Source organism: Gracilinanus agilis, chromosome 6, assembly GCF_016433145.1.
Source record: "Gracilinanus agilis isolate LMUSP501 chromosome 6, AgileGrace, whole genome shotgun sequence".
Classification (NCBI taxonomy): Eukaryota; Metazoa; Chordata; class Mammalia; order Didelphimorphia; family Didelphidae; genus Gracilinanus; species Gracilinanus agilis.
The window spans coordinates 198,702,350-198,712,668 of record NC_058135.1 but is presented as its reverse complement, the minus strand read 5'-3'; the positions used below and the strand labels follow the sequence as shown (position 1 = coordinate 198,712,668).

Genomic DNA, 10,319 nt, shown 5'->3' with positions numbered 1-10,319 from the left:
GAAGAAGAAGAAGAAGAAGAAGAAGGAGAGAGGGAGAGAGAGAGGGACGGAGAAAGAAAAGAAAGAGGGAGGGAGGGAAAGAAAGAGAAAGAACAGAGAGGGAGAGAGAGAGGGAGGGAGGGAGGGAGGAGGGGAGACTGAATTAGCTCACCATCAAAAAAAATCCTCAAGTTCAATACATTAGAACAGAGGAGTTGAGTTTAAATCAGGGATACAAGCAACAGAATTTTGTCAAAAAAAAAAAAGGTAAGTAATGTAAGTGGACAAAGACTTTTTATAGGGAGGTGGTGAGAGAATAGTTTGTTTTCATCTACAAGGCAATGAAATTGTTTAACTTAAGACTTTGATGAAATTAAGTTGGGTAGTAGGTGAAAGCAGGCTAAGGATAAGATTGTTTTTAAAACTCAGCAAATTTCCCTCAGCTTTTAAAAGAGGATGATTCATGTCATGTAAAATGTTCACTGAATCCAACACATTTTAACAGCTCCAAGGTGCTGGATGGAACACTATATATCTCCAGTCTTTTCTTCTCCTGAATTCTGCCTTCCATGTTTACATTTTAAGCCTCTAGACCAACTGCATCTTGTTTTGCATTCCTCTGCATCGCCACTATGCTCTCCCCACAACAGGTTATTGCTATAAATAGCAGTACTTCTGCTAAAAATTTTAATATGAAATATTTTATTTAAAAACAATAAATCAGCCCAAACAGCTGCATTGCCATTATTCATCCTAACTAACTTATGATGTAGCCAATTGGAAAAAATGCAATTTTCCTAAAGTGCCTCTTTGAATTATTCAAAGTTTCTGTTGCAGCTAATTAATTTAGAGCACATTACCAAAATGAGGCAATGAAAATAAACAAAATACTGAGTGGGAATAGGCATGCAGATGCTGAGCGCCATATTCTCTGTGATTCTCAGCTTTATTCATTCTGTGCAAAAATAAGCATAAGCCTAATGAGGTAAATACATACACTTTTAATAGACTCTATTTATAACTAAAAGTGTATTAGGCAGGAGATTTGAGTATAAATCCCATTATGATTTTCTGGGTGTATAACTATGCATTTGTTGCTAAAAGGGCTTACTCTCTCCAAGAAGGAACAGAAGGAATAGATTCGTGAGTAAGAATTAAGGTTACAACTTTTTCACCTGTTTCTTTAGGCTAAAGGGAGAGCTACTATCTATCATGAGATTGATCATATCTCTGATCAGATCTCATTTGGGGAGCATTGTTGGAAGAGAACAATGAGGAGTTATAAAGTTATCTCAAACATAATGGAAAAAAATATATACTTTAAACCAAAACTGTTAGAAAGCTAAGTTGCCATTTCATATCTCTGGCTAGATTCTTTACCTTCCCCCTGCTGGTTCCTGCCTTTTATCCACATTTTAGACAGGGCTCAGTTCAGCTTTCTGTTCAATTTCATGAAGGCACAGAGTTTTGGGGATTGAAAATTCTAATTCCATGCCCCCAGATAATGTAGCCATGTGACCTCAGGCAAACTGAGACTCAACACCTTTACCTGTAAAATGAAACTGAATCAATAATAATGTACCTCACCATGCTATTCAAAGGAGGGAAAAACAGCACTGATTGCCAGATATAGTGCAAATAGGAAGTGTTGTGCAAATGCTTGATAATGTCATTAGCCCATAAATGGTTGAAGAGATGCAAAGGGAAAAGAAAGACAAATGTTGCAGTCGGGGTTATCACCCTGTTTAGGAGCACATTTTTTCTCAAACTGTTAGTATTTTATGAATAAAATGTCATGAATGTCAATCTGTCTGTGTCAAAAGTCTGCCAAAACAAAGCAATAAAGTCAAGTTCAAGTACATGTCTATCATGTTTGTCAATCATGTGCAAGATTCCTGTTTAAGATTTGTCTGGATACACACAATCTAACCTAATGCACAGCTCCAAGGATCATGTTCCTTATTTCTTGAGTTACCTTGGACAAGATATTTAACTTTTCTGGGCCTCCATTTCCTATTTTGCAAAATGAGGTAGCAAGAGTAGATGACCTCTGAGTTCTTTGCCAGTCAGATGTGTGTTCCTATTACCCTAAGACCCATTCTAAACGCTAGAATTGTTGACTGTGTGCTTAATTACCACACCAGAGTAACAAAAAATGACAACCCTGGCCTTAGGGATGGCCATACCTTTGCACTGGCAATCTCCCATGTCTGGACTATTCTTCCTCCTTACATTTGCTCCTTAGAATCTCAAAACATCCTCTATTGCAGGAAAGTTTCCCAGCAGTCCCTTTCCTCCATCTGTTAATTCCTTTCCTCTAAGGTTATCATGTTATCTTTTCTGTACATAGTTTCTATGGTACCTATTTCTATACAAGTTCACTTCTTTGTTTTAGGGCAAGCTCCAACTCCCACCTCCTACCCTTCATAGCCCAACACTAGTCACAGAGTAACTGATTAATGAATACATTTTGACTGACGGTCACCCTGTGATAATTAGATTAAATCTACACTGCCATCTTTAGATTTAATCACCAAAGGTGAGAACACCTCCAATTCGTAACCCACATGTGCTAGAGTAGGTGACGAATCAGAGTTAACTGACTGCCCCCAGGTAGTCCTAGGAGAAGCATCTATTGTGATTGGACACACAAAGTAGGAGGGGGCACAGGAAGTGATGCATAAGTGACCCATTTAAAAGGAGAAGGTCTTCCCCTGCGCTGAAGAGGAGCTGCTGGTAAAGAGGGAGGTTGATGAAGGAGCTCTTCTAGTCCGTAGAGGAGTGCTGGCTGGAACGCTAAAACCTTGGTGAGTTTAAAGACTCACTGAATCTTCCTGAACTTCTTTTAATAGACCCTGTGAATGAAGTTCATTCACCTCAGGGCTTCTGGCCCTCTGACTCTCTGCTGAGGGTTAATTAGATCTATCTGGATTAATTGGAGGATTGTAGTAAATTACCTACTGTGTTAGATTCTTATTTCCTTATTTCCTCTCTCTCTTTCTCAATTGTAAATAAAATTCCATAAAGTCAATTTTGACTTGAGGTTATTCATAAATTGGGGAGATTTCCCCTGGCAACCACCTTTTAATATATTGAACCTATAAACCCCCTTTTCCCCCATACAACCCAGATTCCTTCTCTATGTCTTTCCACAGATTAGTTGTTTTCTATGTTTGGAAAACAAGCCCTGCTCACCTCTACCTCTTAGAAAACTCTGGTATGTTTTTATTTGTTTGTTTTTCTTCCAGACTCAGCTCAAAGATCACCTTTAAATGAAGCCTCTCCTGAAGCCCTCAGTGGCTGATACATTTCTTGAATATATTTTGTATATACTTCTATGTGCACATGTTATCTCTCCTTGTTCAACTATAAGTTCCTTGAGGGCAGGGACTTTAATGTTTGTCTTTTATCCCCAGCTCCTATAACAGTGCCTGATACTTAACAAATACCTATTGATTAACTGATCATCTAGAACTTGGAGAGAACTCAGAGGTCATCATAGGCTCCTTATTTTGAAGATGAGAAAAACTGATGCCCAGTGACCTTAAAGGATATGCACAAGGTGACAAAAGTATTAAGTGTCAGAGGCAGGTTTGATCTCAAGTATTTGGGTATAGAGCCAGGATTCTTTCCTTATGGATATAAAATGGAAAGCTCCCTAAGGGTGGACACTAACTTGTTTTTGTGCAGATTTCCAGCACCTTGCACAGTGAACAATTAAACAGTTGTTTGAACTGTTGACTTGATTCTGTGATTATGAAAAAAAACTGATGGATTAGTAAGATGTAAGTGGCAGCAACTTTCAGTATTTTCTCTTCCAGAGTTACTTACATTTCGATAGGACTGGATAAAGGGATAAAACTTAATAGTGGAAGAGTAAGCATCATCCAGATTGGTCAGGGAGATATTTAGGTGGGTAACTGCCCTTCTAGACTAATCAGAAGCTAGAGTAGACTTCTACCAAAACAACTAACTAAAGATTAAGTTTTAAAGGGGTACAAACAAGGAGATGCCCTTCTATGGCATGTATCAATTTATTTTATTAGTGGAAATGCAGTCTAAAAGTTTCCTTTAGAGAGTAACACACAGAGCATAAAAATTCTATCTTCTCTAAGGGGAACATATGATAACTCCAACCTTTACTTCTAAACACCCCAAAAATTACATTTATGTCAAATTCCATCCTGTAAGGCCTCCTAATTCTAAACGACCCACAAAACATGCTCTGAGTATTGTATAATAATAATGATAGTAATTATGAAGATTTACATTTCTGTAGACTTTTAAGACTTCCAAAGCCTTTTCCTTGCAACAGCAACCTAACATATATCATTCAAATATGTTATGTGCATAAAAAATTAAGTCCCAAACCTAAGATTTCAATGTTATTGTGAATTCCCAGGAAAAACTACCTCTACCAATATATAAGTACCTTCTTTGTGACTTATCATAAAGAGTTAACTAGATCAGTAATGTCAAACTCAAACAAAAGTAAGGGAGCCAGTAAACCACACATAAGGATCCTCGAGAGCCACATAAAGGCTTAAAAACTATGCTTATAAAATATTTCTTTTTTATTAATAAATCAACACATTAAAATTAGAGAGGAATTACATTGTAATCTAGTTTGTGACATACTTGGAATTGTTGTAGGCCTCTTCCCACTCCATACCTCTTGAAGCAGACTATAAAAAAGTCAAATGAATTGACCAAGGTCATACAGTCAGTAGCTGTCAAAGCCTAAATTAGAACCCAAGTCTTTCTGACTTTAAAATTGACTATCCATTATTCAACCCTGACTCTAATTAGTGTCTGTGAACACTGTAAAGATCAGGTGAGGGGACAGCCGGGTAGCTCAGTGGATTGAGAGTCAGGCCTAGAGACCGGAGGTCCTGGGTTCAAATCCAGCCTCAGATACTTCCCAGTCATGTGACCCTGGGCAAGTCACTTGACCCCCATTGCCTACCCTTACCACTCTTCCACCTAGGAGCTAATACACAGAAGTTAAGGGTTTGAAAAAAAAAATAAAAAGATCAGGCGAGAGAGAAATCACTTTCATGTGGGAGCAATCAGCAAAGGTGGAGGAGGTGACATTTTGAGTCAGGTTTTGAAAGATGGGAGAAAAATTAAAAAATAAAAAAGGAAGGGGGCTTGGGTTCAAAGAGGATATTATGAACATAAGAAATAGGCCCTCCAAAAAAAGTGCTAAAAGGAAGAACATGGTAGGTCTCTGCATGGTTATCAGGAATATGCTGAATTATCTACTATTTTGGTGTATAGTTAGAATAAAGGGAAATTTCCAAAGATAAAACATTTTCTTTGGAGTAGCTAGGTAGCACAGTGGATAGAGTGGCAGGCCTGAAATAGGGAAGATTTCCATTCAAATTTGGTCTCAGAAATTTCCTAGCTATGTGATTGTGGGCAAGTCATCCAACTCCTATTGCCTAACTTTTGCTGCTCTTCTTAGAATTTGTACTAAGAAAGAGGGTAAAGATTTAAAAGAACAATCTTTTGTTCAACCACAATGAATTTCCCTCCTTTTCTTTATGAAGAAGAGCCCCAAAATTCCAAAAAAAAAGAAATCTACCAAAATAAAACCACAGCACCCATAAAAAATTCACTAATTAAAAGATGGAAACAGAGAAACCATATGTCTCCATTAAAGACCAAATCTGTGCTAAATTCTAGAAAAACGGAATACATATTAACAATTTGTTTAGGGTCTTGTTTGGAAGTCTATTTTGACTGACAGTCATCTTTACATTTAAGTAAAGCTTGGTGGGTTGTGAAGAGTCTAGTTAGCTCTGGTCCTCTCTAAGGAAATGTATCGGTATATAATTTATGCTCACTTTTGAAATTCATGAGGATTCCTAATAGTTCTGATAGTAATGATGGTAATAAACTAAAGAGACCACAGATCAAATCAGCATGTGATTATAGTTAACAATAGAAGTGTGAAGATGACCCTAATTAATTAATTAGCTTCCATGTTTATAGGAAGATTAAGCTTTATTGCATAGGACACCTTTAGCCATTATTGGGTTCAAGGTATTTCTGAACATTTAGTAAGTGATTGTCTATGGAAGAGGAACACATCAGGTTAGTATAATTTCACAAGGTACCAAGGTTCCGTTCCCAACTCTGACCCTTACTAGCTGTCTGACCTTTGTCAAGTAAGCAAGCTCTCTGAAAAATGGAATAAATGTGCCTCATATCTCACAGAACAATTATTTTTTAATTCAAAAAGATATTTTTCCCAATTACATGTAATAATAATTTTCCACATTTCCCACAATTAAAAGATCCAAAGATCCAAACTTCCCCTTTCCTTCTCCCTCTCAGAGATTGTAAGCAATTTGATCTAAGTCATACATATGTTATCAAGCAAAACAGTTCTATATTGATCATTGCTGTGAGAGCACACATGCACACACCCAACACCCCCAAATAAAGCCATAAATAAGCTGATGAAAAGATAGTATGCTTTAATCTGTATCCAATTCAGATAGATCTTTCTCTGGAAGTGGATAGCATGTCCTTTCATAAGTTCTTCAGAATTGTCCCAGATCATCGCATTGCTGAAAGTAGCCATGTTTCCACAGTTGATTATCATACAATATTGCCGTTACCTCACAGCAATATCATGGAGATCAAGTGAGATATCTGTAAACTGTTTTGTAAACCTTTAAAAAGCCAAATTCTTCAGTGAGGAAAGTATTTTGTAAATCACAAAGCACTAACTGAATTTCAGCTATTGTGATTATTCCTTAGTTTTGAAGAGTAGTGATTTGATTTTTAGAATGTATTCGTTTTGACCAGTTTTCACACCCACCATAAAAAACAAACAAGCAAACCCTAAACCTGAGTTCTTTTGAAGTCTACTCTAATGGTAATATGGCTGTATTGCAATAGTGTTCATTCTTCATCTTCAAAGGTAATAAGTTAATAAATTTGCTTTCATTTTAGATTGTTTCCTTTCCCACTTCTTTAATCTCCTGGCTCTCACTGAGAACTAGTTGCTTCTTGACCTTTTACTAGATTTAATTCATTTTTCTAGCCTGACAAGATCTTTTTAGATCATGATTGTCATTTAGTTTGTTGGCTCTCCTTCCCAGCTTTGTGTTATATTCAAATTTGATTTTTTTAAAATGTCATTTATGCTTTTATTCAAAGGGACAGCATCTGCAAAGTGCTTTGTAGACCTTAAAGGGCCATAGAAATTTGAGTTATTATTATTGGAACAGCAAAAGCTATTTTCAGGACCTATCATTCTTTGATGTCCTTTATCTCAGATTCCTATTCTCAAAACATTTGCTCAAAAAGGGACTCTTTGATTCTCTTCACCCCAGGCCTGGCTAACTCTGCTGTTTCCCAGAATCCCACAGAGATTCTCCCTGAGATGAAGGTTATTACAATGGAAATGTACAGAATAAAGAAGAAAACTGTTTGTGTGTTGGGAGCCTTGAATTGAATTTAAGTAAAAACTGGAAGGCAATGTCACAGGGAGGATGTAAGTAAAAATGAAAATGAAAACTGTAACAAACAACTGGACTAAAAATCTGTCCAAGATACAGTTAATAAAAAAGGTCTCCTACTAATCCCCAAAGCTCCTTATGTGATCTGATGTTGACTTTAGGTCATTATATCAGTTTCCATGATAATAGCTACTGCTCTTGTGTTTGCAGTAATAAACTGTCATTACAGTTTTCATCATCAAGAGAAAAATAAACTTCTTCCAAACTGTTTAATTATAAAGATGACTGAAAATGCTGGGCTTAACTTGAAAAGGTGACTCATTTTAAGAGGAATCCATGCTAGCTCCTTAAATGACTAGTCAGTTTACAATAGCAATTCATTTAATTTCTCCTATTGATTACTTAGAGATACGTTGCTTCTTTTCCTATGGAAAGTAGTTTTTAAGAGCCAAAAAGTACTAGAATATTAATCATTTAAAAATGAATTTTCCAATTTTTTCTACATAGACACACCAAAGTTAAGCATCAAGCTGCCACCACTGACTGAGCAAGAGTATGTTGAACATCAAAGGTGGAAAAGACTCCAAGGTAAAGGTCTATGGCCCTGCCATGGTCCTTCTTGGGCCAATGAAGTAATTCAAAATGGGGCATCAGGTATCTGTTTGATCTGAGAAGGAAGACCAGGAAGAGAAGCATTTATTGAATTAGAATCAGAAGACCAAGTCAAATTGGCACTGAAAAAAGACAGAGAAACTCTGGGACACAGATATGCTGAAGTACTCAAGTCAGACAACATTGAAGTGGATTGAGTGATGACATATACTGACCCAAATAGTCCTGACACTGCCAATGATGGCTTTGTGAGCCTTAGAGGACTCCCATTTGGCTGTAGCAAGGAAGAAATTGTTTAATTTTTTCTCAGGGTTGGAGATCTTGCCAAATAGGATAACTTTGCCAGCAGACTTCCAGAGGAAGAATATGGGGGGAGGCATTTGTGTAATTTGCTTCACAGGAAATAGCTGAAAAGCCTCTAAATAAATGTAAGGAGAGAATAGGGCATAAGTAGATACATTAAAATTTTCAACAACAGCTGGACAGAAAGTTCATATTCATTATGATCCTTCTCAAAAACTAATGGCTATGCAGCAGCCAGGTCCTTATGACAGACCTGGGGCTGGAAGAGAATATAATAGCATTGGTAGAGGAGCTGCATTTGAAAAAATAAGGCATAGTGCCTATGATGGACAACAGAGATATAATGATTACAATAGATATAATGATAGATGTGGCTTCAGGTCAGATAGATTTGGAAGAGACATCAATTCCTGTTTTTCAGGAATGTCTGATCACAGATATGGAAATGGTAGGTCCACTTTCCAGAGTACAACAGGTCATTGTATGTGAATGAGAGCTACTTACAGAGCTACTAAAAATATTTACAATTTTTTCTTACCACTCAATCCTGAAATTAGGTCTGATGGCAGAGTGACTAAAGAACCAGGTATTGGATTTGTTGTTCATGAAGGTACTGTGGAAGCTATACCAAAAGACAAAGAAAATATGCAACCTAGATAAGTAGAACTCTTCTTGAATTCTACAGCAGAATCAGATGTTGGTGTTTAAGTTAATCAAATGCCAGGAGATATTTTGGTCCAGCTAGGCAGTAATTGAATAGGAATTATGGAGGAGGCTTGAGCAAGTATGGCCACATTTTACAGAAAAACTGTGTTTTTTTGATCAAACACTGCATAGTGAGCCAAAGAGCTACTGTAGTAGTTACTACAGTAGCAAGAACCATGAATCTATGGGAATAAACAGAATGGGAGGGATATCTGACAGGTCCAGTATGAGTAGTGGGTGGGGAATATAATCCTAATTACTGACTCTTGGTCAATTTTTTTAAAGGAAAAAAAAGTTTAACAGTTTTACAGTACAAGCTTATGATTTATTCTTACTCTAAGGGAAATCAGGATTGTTTTAAACTTCAGGCTCAGTATTTTTGAACACAGAAAAAGAAAACATTCATCTAGGATGTAATAACCAAATTGAGTAAAGACTGTAACTCTTAAACAATTTCAGCTTTTATCAGAGTAGTTATGTTGTAGGAGTATATTTAAGCAGTAAGACTTTCAGTTAAAGTAGTTTCAATTAAGTTAAATGTTGCTCACATACCACATTACAGGAAACACTGTTTGAGATGCATGTTGGGAGGCATGCTTTTTTGTAAAACAAATATAGAAGCTGTGTTCATGATTCAAAAGTGAAATATTTGGTATGTTTATTCTAGGATACTTAATTTGCTATCTTGTAAAGCATGTGCATTTAAGCTTGTTTCTTTTTAAGTTAATGGGAACAATTTACACTTTGTGTAATGCACCTAAAAGGAAATCATAATACAATGAAAGATTTAAATCAAGGCCTTAGAATTTAATACAAAGGGAAACTTATAAAAATAAATCTTCCTTTCAAAAACTGAAAAGAAAAAAAGAATTTTTCAAATTTAGTAGAGAACTAAGATATAAACAATATAGTCTACTAAAGAATAGCTCTCAGTTCAACATAATTCAGGTGTATCTCACAGAAGCAAGTCTAAAACATGAGAGAGAAAAAAAGATGGATTTGATCACCTCTATTTTAGTATGATTCTTTCTTGTATCCATTAATTCTTTCAAGAATACCTAACTTCTTTTGGTTCAAGCACTCTCCAGACTGAAAGAGAAAGCAACTCATCTCTTCTTTAGTAGATCGTCTTTGTGAGTTGCTTTTACTAATAGAAATTAGTTAATTTGATAAATATGTTATTAAACGTACTTTAGGTATGTGTTCTAAATCTGATTTGTTTCAGGCCTAAGTCTAGCCTATGAC

The 10,319-nt window shown here is 36.2% G+C and overlaps 1 pseudogene; it reads left to right on the top strand.

The window, feature by feature from the left end:
- LOC123252448 overlaps positions 1-9,077 on the top strand; it is a 22,694-nt pseudogene extending 13,617 nt beyond the window's left edge.
- The last annotated feature ends 1,242 nt before the right edge of the window (positions 9,078-10,319 follow it).